The sequence below is a fragment of the Ornithorhynchus anatinus genome, chromosome 7 (assembly GCF_004115215.2).
Source record: "Ornithorhynchus anatinus isolate Pmale09 chromosome 7, mOrnAna1.pri.v4, whole genome shotgun sequence".
Taxonomy (NCBI): Eukaryota; Metazoa; Chordata; class Mammalia; order Monotremata; family Ornithorhynchidae; genus Ornithorhynchus; species Ornithorhynchus anatinus.
This window is the reverse complement of record NC_041734.1, coordinates 25,802,795-25,815,517: the sequence shown is the minus strand read 5'-3', so window position 1 is coordinate 25,815,517 and position 12,723 is coordinate 25,802,795. Positions and strand designations below refer to the sequence as shown.

At 44.1% G+C, this 12,723-nt stretch overlaps 1 protein-coding gene across 1 annotated transcript in view; it reads right to left on the bottom strand.

The window, feature by feature from the left end:
• Positions 1-12,723, bottom strand: part of UNC80 (unc-80 homolog, NALCN channel complex subunit) — a 253,218-nt gene that overhangs the window by 142,640 nt on the left and 97,855 nt on the right.

Below are 12,723 nucleotides of genomic sequence, written 5' to 3'. Positions count from 1 at the left end.
CCTCCTAAGCCTACTGTCTTGCCCAGACTTGTCCCTGCTGCTGATTTTCGCATGGGGACAACCTAGGGTGAACTCTGGGGGAAAGGGCAGGAACAGGAAAAAGCCTGCAGGGCAGATTTGGACTTTTCAGGGCATGGAGGGTAAGGGGGCAGATTCCAAGAGAACTAGGGGAGCAGAGAGGCACATGGGTGGGGAGAGCACAGTGGAGAAAGGACAAGGAGGGAGCTGGGGAAGGCAGACAGGTAAAGAACCACAAACAAAGAAAAAGGCATCACAGAATTACATAGGGTGTGCAAGAGGAAGTGAAGACACCATGTACCCCTCTCCTCTAAAGGGCCCGTAGAGCTTGTGAGCCATTCCAGCTCCTCTTCTTCTCCTGCTAAGGCTAAGCAACCCTGCCCAGAACTCCTTCTGCCTTCTAGAGCCAGCCCAACTTAGCTGTGTGGTCCAGTTACTGTCTTCTTTGCCAGAAAAGAGGTCATTTAAGGGCTTCTCCTGCCCTAGCTTGTTTGGACTTCTAGGATATGTCAGAGACAGACTATGGTCAGTGGATGTGGAAGGCTTTGAAAATTCTTCATGTCTACCACATGACAATCTGTGTAGGTTTTGTTTATTTACCAAAAAAAAAGAGAAAGATTCAGGCTGGTTTTCAGTTTTATGATGCTAGGCTTCGAAACAACAAAAACTGAAATGACAAAAACTTCAACACCTACAAATGGACAGAGATGATAAAGATCGTTCTGAAACAATGAAATACTAATCCAGTGAAACATAATCTATTCAGAGATGAAGAAAAATGGAAGTTGATTTTTATCCAAATAGAAGCATTGTGACATAGTAGAAAGAACACAAGACAGGGAGGCAGAGGACCTATGTTCTAATTCCAGCTCTGCCACTTACTTGCTGTTTGGGATCTTGGACAAGTCAGTTAACCTCTATGCCTCAATTTCCCCTTTGGATAATTGGGGATTCAATACCTGTTTTCCTCACAGCTAGGACTCTGCACCCATGTGGGACAGGGACTATTTCTGGCCTGATAATCTTAAATTTGCTTTAAGCTTAGTATTATGCTTAGCAAATAGAGTTTAACAATATCACTATTGTTTTTATTATCATCAACAATAATAATATTGATATACAGGTTTTTTAAAAATTTACTAATAGTATTTGCTAAGCACTTACTATGTGCCAGGTACTGTATTATGCACTGGGCAGATACATGCTATTCAGCTCAGACACAGTCTATGTCCCACCGGGGCTCACAGTCTTAATCCCCATTGTAGAGATGAGGTAACTGAGGAACAGAGAAGTTAAGTGACTTGCCCAAGGTCACAGAGCAGACAAGTGGAAGAACTGGGTTAGAATATTCAATTCAATAGTATTTATTGAGCGCTTACTATGTGCAGAGCACTGTACTAAGCGCTTGGGATGAACAAGTCGGCAACAGATGGAGTCAGTCCCTGCCGTTTGACAGGCTTACAGTCTAATCGACTGTACCAGAACCCAGGTCCTTCTGACTCCTAGGCCCATGATCCATCCACTGGGCCACCCTGATTTTGTTGTGGGAAGGGAAAGCGAGTACAAACTCTGTTGTATTCTCTCAAGTGCTTAGTGTAGTGTTCTGCACAGAGTAAGCACTCAGTAAATATCATTGATGATGTGATATTCATTCATTCATTCAATAGTATTTATTGAGCGCTTACTATGTGCAGAGCACTGTACTAAGCGCTTGGGATGAACAAGTCGGCAACAGATAGAGACAGTCCCTGCCGTTTGACGGGCTTACAGTCTAATCAGGGGAGACGGACAGACAAGAACAATGGCAATAAACAGCGTCAAGGGGAAGAACATCTCGTAAAAACAATGGCAACTAAATAGAATCAAGGCGATGTACAATTCATTAACAAAATAAATAGGGTAACGAAAATATATACAGTTGAGCGGACGAGTACAGTGCTGTGGGGATGGGAAGGGAGAGGTGGAGGAGCAGAGGGAAAAGGGGAAAATGAGGCTTTAGCTGCGGAGAGGTAAAGGGGGGATGGCAGAGGGAGTAGAGGGGAAAGAGGAGCTCAGTCTGGGAATGCCTCTTGGAGGAGGTGATTTTTAAGTAGGGTTTTGAAGAGGGAAAGAGAATCAGTTTGGCGGAGGTGAGGAGGGAGGGCGTTCCAGGACCGCGGGAGGACGTGATCCAGGGGTCGACAGCGGGATAGGTGAGACCGAGGGACGGTGAGGAGGTGGGCGGCAGAGGAGCGGAGCGTGCGGGGTGGGCGGTAGAAAGAGAGAAGGGAGGAGAGGTAGGAAGGGGCAAGGTGATGGAGAGCCTTGAAGCCTAGAGTGAGGAGTTTTTGTTTGGAGCGGAGGTCGATAGGCAACCACTGGAGTTGTTTAAGAAGGGGAGTGACATGCCCAGATCGTTTCTGCAGGAAGATGAGCCAGGCAGCGGAGTGAAGAATAGACCGGAGCGGGGCGAGAGAGGAGGAAGGGAGGTCAGAGAGAAGGCTGACACAGTAGTCTAGCCGGGATATAACGAGAGCCCGTAATAGTAAGGTAGCCGTTTGGGTGGAGAGGAAAGGGCGGATCTTGGCGATATTGTAGAGGTGAAACCGGCAGGTCTTGGTAACGGATAGGATGTGTGGGGTGAACGAGAGGGACGAGTCAAGGATGACACCGAGATTGCGGGCCTGCGGGACGGGAAGGATGGTCGTGCCATCCACGGTGATAGAGAAGTCTGGGAGAGGACCGGGTTTGGGAGGGAAGATGAGGAGCTCAGTCTTGCTCATGTTGAGTTTTAGGTGGCGGGCCGACATCCAGGTGGAGACGTCCCGGAGGCAGGAGGAGATGCGAGCCTGAAGGGAGGGGGAGAGGACAGGGGCAGATGTAGATCTGCATGTCATTTGCGTAGAGATTGTAGTCAAAGCCGTGAGAGCGGATGAGTTCACCGAGGGAGTGAGTGTAAATGGAGAACAGAAGAGGGCCAAGAACTGACCCTTGAGGAACTCCAACAGTTAAAGGATGGGAGGGGGAGGAGGCTCCAGCGAAGGAGACCGAGAATGATCGGCCAGAGAGGTAAGAGGAGAACCAGGAGAGGACAGAGTCCGTGAAGCCAAGGTGAGATAAGGTATGGAGGAGGAGGGGATGGTCGACAGTGTCAAAGGCAGCAGAGAGGTCAAGGAGGATCAGAATGGAGTAGGAGCCATTGGATTTGGCAAGAAGGAGGTCATGGGTGACCTTAGAGAGAGCAGTCTCGGTAGAGTGGAGGGGACGGAAGCCAGATTGGAGGGGGTCTAGGAGAGAATGGGAGTTAAGGAATTCTAGGCATCGATTGTAGACGACTCGTTCTAGGATTTTGGAAAGGAAGGGTAGTAGGGAGATAGGACGATAACTGGAGGGGGAAGTGGGGTCAAGAGCGGGTTTTTTTAGGATGGGGGAGACGTGGGCATGTTTGAAGGCAGAGGGGAAGGAGCCCTTGGAGATTGAGTGGTTAAAAATAGAAGTTAAGGAAGGGAGGAGGGCAGGGGCGATGGTTTTAAGAAGGTAAGAGGGAATGGGGTCCGAGGCGCAGGTGGAAGGGGTGGCACTTGCGAGGAGGGAGGAGATCTTCTCTGAGGATACTGCAGGGAAGGATGGGAAAATAGGGGAGGGGGTTGTTGGGGGGGAGGGGAGAGGCGGAGGGGTGACTTTGGGGAGCTCAGACCTGATCGTGTTGATTTTCATGAGGAAATAGGTGGCCAGATCATTGGGGGTGAGAGATGGGGGAGGGGGAGGAACAGGGGGCGTAAGGAGAGAGTTAAAGGTCCGGAACAATCGGCGGGGGTGACGGGCATGGGTGTCGATGAGGGAGGAGAAGAAGCTTTGCCTGGCGGAGGAGAGGGCAGAGTTAAGGCAGGAAAGGATAAATTTGAAGTGTGTGAGGTCGGCTTGGTGCTTGGACTTTCGCCAGCAGCGCTCAGCAGCTCGAGCATAGGAGCATAGGAGGCGGACGGAGGAGGTGATCCAGGGCTGTGGGTTAGTGGAGCGAGAGCGGCGGAGGGAAAGGGGGGCGAGAGAGTCGAGATGAGTAGAGAGGGTGGAGTTGAGAGTGGAGACCTGATCGTCGAGAGTGGGAAGAGAGGACAGGGCGGCAAGGTGAGGAGAGATGCTATTGGAAAGACGGATGGGATCGAGAGAGCGGAGGTCTCTGTGGGGCAGTAGCGAAGATTTGCAGGGGGAGGGAGTGTGAGAGATGAGGCAGGTGAGAAGGTTATGGTCAGAGAGGGATTTCAGAGTTGGTGAGGGAGAAGATAGTGCAGCGGTAGGAGATGACGAGATGGAGGGTGTGACCGAGTCGGTGAGTGGGCGCGGTATGGTGGAGGAGGAGGTCGGCAGAGTCGAGGAGGGATAGCAGGCGGGCGGCAGAGGAGTCGTCGGGTACATCCGTATGGATGTTGAAGTCTCCAAGGATCAGAGTGGGCAGAAAGAAGGAGAAAAGGAAGGTGAGAAAGGGGTCAAGGTGGTTGAAGAAGTCGGAGGTGGGACCGGGAGGGCGGTAGATGACGGCGACAAGTAACTGGAGTGGGTAGTAGAGGCGAATGATATGGGCTTCGAAGGAGGGGAAGGAGAGGGAGGGGGGAGGAGGGATAGTGCGGAAGCGGCAACGGGGCGAGAGGAGGCAGAGCTTAATATAGTACTTAGCACATAGAGCTGAACAAATACCAGTGTAATAATTATTAGTAATAATGATATAGTAATTATTAGTAATAATTATATAGTAATTATGTAGTAATAATTATTATATAAACTTTTGTCTGAACAGCTTTTTGTTCAGATGAAGTCCATCAAGACAGAGTGAAAAAGTTTCTCTTGCATTTGTGTATTTTCTCCCAGAGTTTGTCAGTCATCCCCGCCCCTGCCCTCCCTCCCCACCCCCCCCAACCTCACCACCCCTCATCCTTTCTTCTATTTTCTCTTTGTCTTCTGGTCTCCCTTTTTTTTCCTTCCTTCCCTTCTGCTTCTTCTTTTCTTCCTTCCCCACTGCTACACTCCATCCTCTCAGGCCTCTCTACATTCCCACCTCTTCCTGTATCCTAGTTATCCCCTCTGTTTACTAAAGGATAATGAAAGAGGGATAAGATACACTAAAATACTCAAATATCATGTAAAATACCAATTCCACGAAGAGGATAGCCCGTTTGCAACTCATCTAAACCTGTTAAATAATTTAAAGTCAAAATTCCAATTCTGGAACTCTAGCAGATTCCTTCATTAGAGATCAAATAGTGATTGAAATAAGAAATGTGGATATATAGAAATAAGGACAGGGTATGGGTAAGATGCATTTAAATAAAACCACTAAAATATGTCAGGCAACAACTAAAGAGATTAAGTTCAGGTGAAACAGACAGTAAAACCTAACAAAACAGTGAGGATTTAATTTAATAATGTTAAATTTTTTAAAAATGACTGGATTAGGCCACCACAAACATTATCTGCATTTGGGAAATCTATTACTCTATCACAGATATAATAATCTTGCTTTAGTTTGTAAAAGTAAGAGGAATCCAGTAATCAAAAGAGAAGAAATATGTTCAGTTCAATGAAAATGACAAGAGAATACTTGGACAAATTTTAGTGAATAAAAAAGAAGAAAACTTTGGATTTATGATGTTATAATTTAACATAATATATTATAAAACCTATAAAATTATAAAATTTCATAAAAACATAGGGTTTTCTATAAAATCTCACTATAAATTATATTATAATTATAAAACAATCATAATTATACAATTACAAAATTATAATTATAAATTATAAAACAATTATAAATTATAAAAACAAATATAAGTGATACTCAAGAAGTTTTGTTTGAATATGAGTGCCCAAGTTAAATACAAGGCCATAATAAATTTACAAAGTTTGTTCCTCTAACACCAACTCCCTCTTTCTCTATGCCTCAATCTCATCTATCTTGCCGCTGGGTCCTTGCCCACATTCCCCCCTCCTGCCTGGAATTCCCTCCCCCTTCCCATCCAACACTACTCTCTTTGACTTTAAAGCCCTACTAAAATCATATCTCCTCCAAGAAGCCTTCCCTGACTGATCTCTCATCTATCCAATGTAATTTTATTCCCTTATGTGTCACTGAATCCCTATCCCCTAAGTATTTAGGTATTCATTCATTCAATAGTATTTATTGAGTGCTTACTATGTGCAGAGCACTGTATTAAGCACTTGGAATGAACAAGTTGGCAACAGATAGAGACAGTCCCTGCCGTTTGACGGGCTTACAGTCTAATCAGGGGAGACAGACAGACAAGAACAATGGCAATAAATAGAGTCAAGGGGAAGAACATCTCGTAAAAACAATGGCAACTAAATATAATCAAGGCGATGTACAATTCATTAACAAAATAAATAGCATAATGACAAAATAAATAGGGTAATGACAAAATAAATAGGGTAATGACAAAATATTATTTCCATATCTTTATACTTGGCCATTTCCCCTAGCTGGACTTTATTGCAATGTTTGTCTGTCCTACTATATTGTAAGATCCCCAAGGATAGGGATTGTGTCCACTCACTTTATTGTACTTTCCCAAGTGCTCAATAGAGTGCTCTGCACACAGCAAACACTTAATAGCTCATTGCGGGCAGGGCAACATGTCAGCCAACTCTATTGTATTATACACTGCTAAGCCCTTAATAGTGTGCTCTGTACCAAGTAAGTGCTCAATAAATACCACTGATGATTATGGATAAATATCACAGTTTGATTGATTGTACCCTGATCTTGTCTATCTTGCCACTGACCTCTCAACTCATATCCTGCCTGCTGAAACACCTTCCTTCCTCAAATCCGGCAGAAAATTACTCTCCTCCCCACCGAAGTTTTATCGAAGGCACATCTCCTTCAAAAGGCCTTCCCTTACTAAGCTTTCCTTTCCTCTTCTCCCACTCCCTTCTGTCTCACCCTAACTTATTCCCTTTATTCATCCCCACTCCCAGCCCCACGGCACTCATGTACAGATCTGTAATTCATTTATTTATATTAATATCTGCCTCCCCCTGTAGACTGTAAGCTAGTTATGGGGAGGGAATGTGTTTGTTTACTGTTATATTTTACTCTCCCAAGTGTTTAGTACGGTGCTTTCTACAATTGAATGAATGAAAGAACTCATTAAAGCTAAAAAAAAGGTGTTCAGAAGTAGTACTCAGATCACGCACTGAAATAACAATAGTAATAATAATGGTATTTGTTAAGTGCTTACTAATGTGTCAGGTACTGTGCTAGGGTGAATACAAGCAAATCAGGTTGGACACATTCCCTGTCCCATGTGGGGCTCACAGTCTCAATCCTGATTTTACAGATGAGATAACTGAGGCCCGGAGAAGAGAAGTGACTTGCCCAAGGTCACACAGCAGACAAGTGGTGGAGCCAGGATTAGAAAATAATATTCCAACTGTAAATTCTTACAGTGTATCAGAACAATTTAAAGGCAACATGGAAATTGTATAATTTATCATTAAGAGGAATAATGGGGCCATTTGGGGATTACAACTAAGCATATCAGTTAGGTTATTTACAAGGGCACAAATTTTGTCATAAGAGGGTTGGGTAAATGCTGTAAATGGGCATAAAGAGATATATGAAGGTCTGAGGAGACAAGATTCTAACTTGGCCCAAAGCTGGATTAAGCAGGTTGGAATAAACCTAAGTAAGCAACATGGCCTAGTAAATTCAGCATGGGCCTTGGGATATAGTATATGTTTAATAAGTACCATAATTATAATTTTCTGGACTGCCCATGAACTGACAAACAGTTTGTAGCTCCAGGGGAAGAGTATACAATCACCTCTTGAGATGCCCCACATACACTCCTCCAATCCCATTGATAAAACTCCACTAAGGCACAAGATAAGGCACAAGATGAAGCAACATGGTGCAGTTGAAGCAGTACCGTGTAGTGGACACAGCACAGGCCTTGGAATCAGAAGTTCAGGGGTTCTTATCCCAGCTTTGCCACTTGTCTGCTATGTGACCCTGGGCAAGTCACTTCACTTTTCTGTGAAATGGAAAGTGAGTCTGTGTGCCCCTAGTGGGACAGGGAGTGTATCCAACTCAATTTGCTTGTATCCATCCCAGCTCTTAGTACAGAGCTTGGCACATAGTAAGTGCTTAATGAATACCATCATTATTATTTTGTTGTCCATCTCCCCTATTAGACTTTGAGATTCTTGAAGGACAGAGGTCTCTCGTTACTGCTATACTCTCCCAAGGGCTTAATACATTCAGTAGGTGTTTAATAAGGACATTGATCTTCCCAAAGTCCAATGCTATGTCATTTTAGACTGTGCTTTACTATGTTTTTTAAATTGTTCTGTCATTTTCATGCTATAAATATACCTGTATTCTCACCTATTTATTTCAGGTAACGGTATGGGCCTGATAATTCTAAACATTCTTTTTTAAAACCAGATTGGATCCATGGAAATCACTATTTTGAAGGTGCTTATACCACTTGAAAGCCAATTCAAGGCATCTCCTTTGATCTGCTGGGGTAGCTTTGGCTTTGAGGAATGGTTCATCCAAAACTCCTCAATAGAGAGGTTCCGCAAAAAGTTCTGAGGTGAACTTAGTCACTTCCTCTTTCTGAAGTCTTTTCTCTGCCTCAGTGGGAAGATTCTCAGCAAGGAGCCCTAGCATGCTTCAGTAGAAAAACCAGTTCAATAACTATTTCAAAAAATAGCAACAATGTGAAAAAGGAGCTAGAAAATCTTTTTAAAATAACTTCCCTTGTCATTCTTTCATATCATTTTGGAAATGATATGAAGAAATGCTTTTGAACATCACTCCCAAGTGAATAATAAGATTCACTACATTTCCTAGATTGCTAGCTCCTTGACTAGAGTTTAAACTCCTTGAGGGCAGGAATAGTGTCTACCTGGCTCTGCTACTTGTCTGCTGTGTGATCTAGGGTAAGTCACTTAACTTCTCTGTGCCTCAGTTCCCTCATCTGTAAAATGGGGATTAAGACTGTGAGTTCTATATGCGACAGGGGCTGTGTCCAACCTGATTGTCTTGTACTTTCTCCAGTGCTTAGAACAGTGCCTGGCACACAGTAAGCACATAATGAATACCATCACTATTATTATTATTATTACCAACTCGATTACTCTCCCAAGTGCTTAGTACAGCTTGTGCTCTACTCAATGTACGCACCCAATAAATGCCAATAAATAAATGCCATTGATTAATACATCACACTTGAAAATATAAATGCTCATGCACTTTAGGAATAACCACCTTAGCCAATGAATTGTATGCTGTTAGCTCTGCTCACCAATGCCTGAAGAAACTTGGTTTCAAAACCTACTCTATGAGCATAGTGAGGAGGAGACTGGTTGCCATAAAACATGGCCCCTGCAGCAGGAAATCCCAACCACTCTGGTCCCCAATCTCTGCCATCCCATCCCCGCCCTCCAGAGGAGAGTCAGAAGGACCAGGGAGCCAGCTATGGGGAGCCAGCTCCTTTCATCAGTGTTTGAAGCCTCTTCCCTCTCCTTCAACAAACTCCTGATTGGCTTTCTGTGCCTAACAATTCTACTGTATCTCTCAAGCACTTACTACAGTGTTCTGCACACAGTAAGCGCTCAAAAAATATCACCAATTCATGGATCAGATTCCACTGACTGGCTCTCTGAGGTCGCTCTTCCCAATACTCATCACCCCCTCCCCCCACCACTCCCCTCTGTATTCTGTCTGCTCTAATGGGTCTTTGGACAAATCCAATTTTACATCAATTTTAATTGATGGAAAAGTCTCCAGGAGAGGAGACTTTCTTGGATCAATAGAAGGAAAGAACCCTCCCTCCTTGGAGATTGCTTACCTCTTTATGCCCACTGCCCTCTGAAAGGCAGTGAGAGAAAGATGGAGAGATGACAGAATGGACAGGCATGGAGTCACATCACAGAGAAACACAGTACAAATGTAGAGAAATGAACCAGGCAGGCGATGATGTGTAGCTGGAAAGAATCACAGATTAAAATTCGATATACAAGCAAAACCATTCCAACCCCATTTTCACTTCCTGTGGGACTAGCTTCCATTTTCAAGTAAAGGCTATAAAATTCTACTCTCCCAATAGTCCTCATTCCCTTTTTGTTTGGGAGCAACCGATCTGAACGCCCAGATTGCCCAATCTCCATCTTTTATGACCCAATAGGAAGTGAATGGGGAATGGCTCATTTAACCACGGAATGTGTGGGAGGGTGCCAGGCCATCAGCATAAACTGCAAATGGTGTGATAATGTCACCTGCAACCTGAGCTCAGAAGCGATATTATCTTCTTCAGAGAAAGTTTGCAACCTGATGACCTCACGTTGCTGATTTTTCTCCTCTTCTTAACTTCATCAATAACATTTAGAAAAAAAAATGCATATTTGATGGACTAGCTTTTGAGAAGCAATGTGACCCAGTGGAAAGAGAACCAGACTGGGAATTAGGAGACCAGGGTTCTAATCTCAGCCCCACCTCTTGCCCACTGGGTGACCTTGGGTGTGTCACTGAATTTCTCGGAGCCTAAGTTTCCTCATTTGTCAACTCTTCTCCCCTGGCCACCCTCCAGAATAGGAGCCCCATGTGAGACAGACCTGGGTTCAACCTAATACCTACCCCAGTGCTTAGTAAAGTGCTTGGTACATATGCGTGGATCCACCCCAGTGCTTAGTACTTTGCCAGGTACATAGTAAACTCTTAACAAATACCATAATTATTGTTATTGCTGGATTCCTACTATCTGCTGGAAGGCCCCCTTGTGAGGGGAACCTACTTAAGACTTGCTTTGGGGGTCTTCTTTCCTCTCTTCCAACTGGCTACATCCTGATAAGTAACCTGCTCCCCGCCCCACAGCTCTGCCAATGGCTTGGGATGAAAATCCTTGCCAGATGGGCAATTGCATATATTTGTTCACTTGTATTTACTGAGCGCTTACTGTGTGCAGACCACTGTACTAAGCACTTGGAAAGTACAATTTGGCAACAGTTAAAGACAATCCCTACCCAACAATGGGCTCACAGTCTAGAAGAGGGGAGACAGACAACAAAACAAAACAAGTAGACAGGCATCAACAGCATCAAAATAGATAAATAGAATTATAGATATATACACATCATTAATAAAATAGAGTAAAAAGTAATATATACAAATATACACAAGTGCTGTGGGGCAGGGAAGGGTATAGAGCAGAGGGAGGGAGTAGGTGCGATGGGGAGGGGAGGAGAAGCAGAGGAAAAGGGGGGCTCAGGCTGGTAGGCCTCCTGGAGGAGGTGAGCTCTCAGTAGGGCTTCAAAGAAGGGAAGACAGCTAGTTTGTTGGATGTGAGGAGGGAAGGCATCCAGGCCAGGGGTAAGATGGGGGCCAGGGGTTGACGGTGGGACAGGCGAGAACGAGGCACAGTGAGGAGGTTAGCGGCAGAGGAGTGGAGTGTCCGGAGTGTTCTTTCCCATTCACATCATTTTGGATACATTGAACTGAATGAGGAAGAGAGAGCACTTCTTGAGTCACCTGGCCATCTCTGTCCTCAAGAAAAATCCACTATTCCATATTGTTGGTTATGTTCATAAAACCATACACACTGTTCAGCTCTAACTTGTTAAGCCACCCATAAAATATGCAGTGCTACTTATGTTAATGAGACAAGCCAGTAAGGAATTTTGAAATAATCACAGGCTCTTCCACAAGTAAGTCTCAGAGATGAATAAAGGTTTTGTTCAAAGTCATTAAGAACGGATTTCAGTATTTTCCTGTGAAACTTTCAGGGGAAGAAAAACATTTGCCAAGAAAGGTGGAGTTAAGCTCTGAAATTTGAGCTGATTACCCCTAATTTTTGCCAGTTGTCATAGGAACAGTGTCAGGCGAAGTACTTACGGCAAACGAAAAGCTTTTCATTCGCATCAAATCTGAACACTACCACTTCAGGTGCTTGCGAACACCAACGTTGCTGGAACTGTAATTTAACAGCATTTGTCTTTACTTCACAAAATTGAGAACATTGTTTATAATAGTAGGCTTGGAGTCATGGCAAAATGACTCTGACAGCTTTTAGATTTAGCAGGGAAAATGATTTGTAAAAATTGAAGCACTGGGTTTTTGTTGCAATTTCAATTCCAACTAAAAAAGAAAGACTTGATGATTACCCAATTCAAAAACTTTTGGCCTTTGCTGACAGAAACAATGGAATGAATTGAAATTGTTTTGGCAAACAACATGACTGGGCCTTTTGCCTAGCTTACTTAGCTACATGGCTCTTAGACACAATTTGAAGTTAACTGGCAAAAATTGTATTCTTTGCTGGCAAGAAATGTTAATAGCCTTCTTTTGCCATAGTAAACTGGAAAACAAGGCTCAGCACCACCTCTGGAGTCACTAGCTCCAGACAGAAATTTTGAGAAAACAGAAGCTGATACCCAAGTAGAAACAAATGCATTCATTATAAGTAGATGGATTTGTGGTTCCCAAACCTTGGGAAAAATGTAGCAATTCAGTAAGAGCCCAAGCAAAATTATCCAAGAAGTAATGAAAGCTGTTTAGTCAGTTCATAATGACTGAGTGCCATCTGAGTGCCATCTGAACCCCTTCACTGCCCTGGAATGCAAGAAGCTGGAGTCAGGATTCCACTTTGATCTGATTAAGGCCAGGTGGGCTAGCAGCTCCTTTCTGCCTCATAGGTTAGAGCACAACAT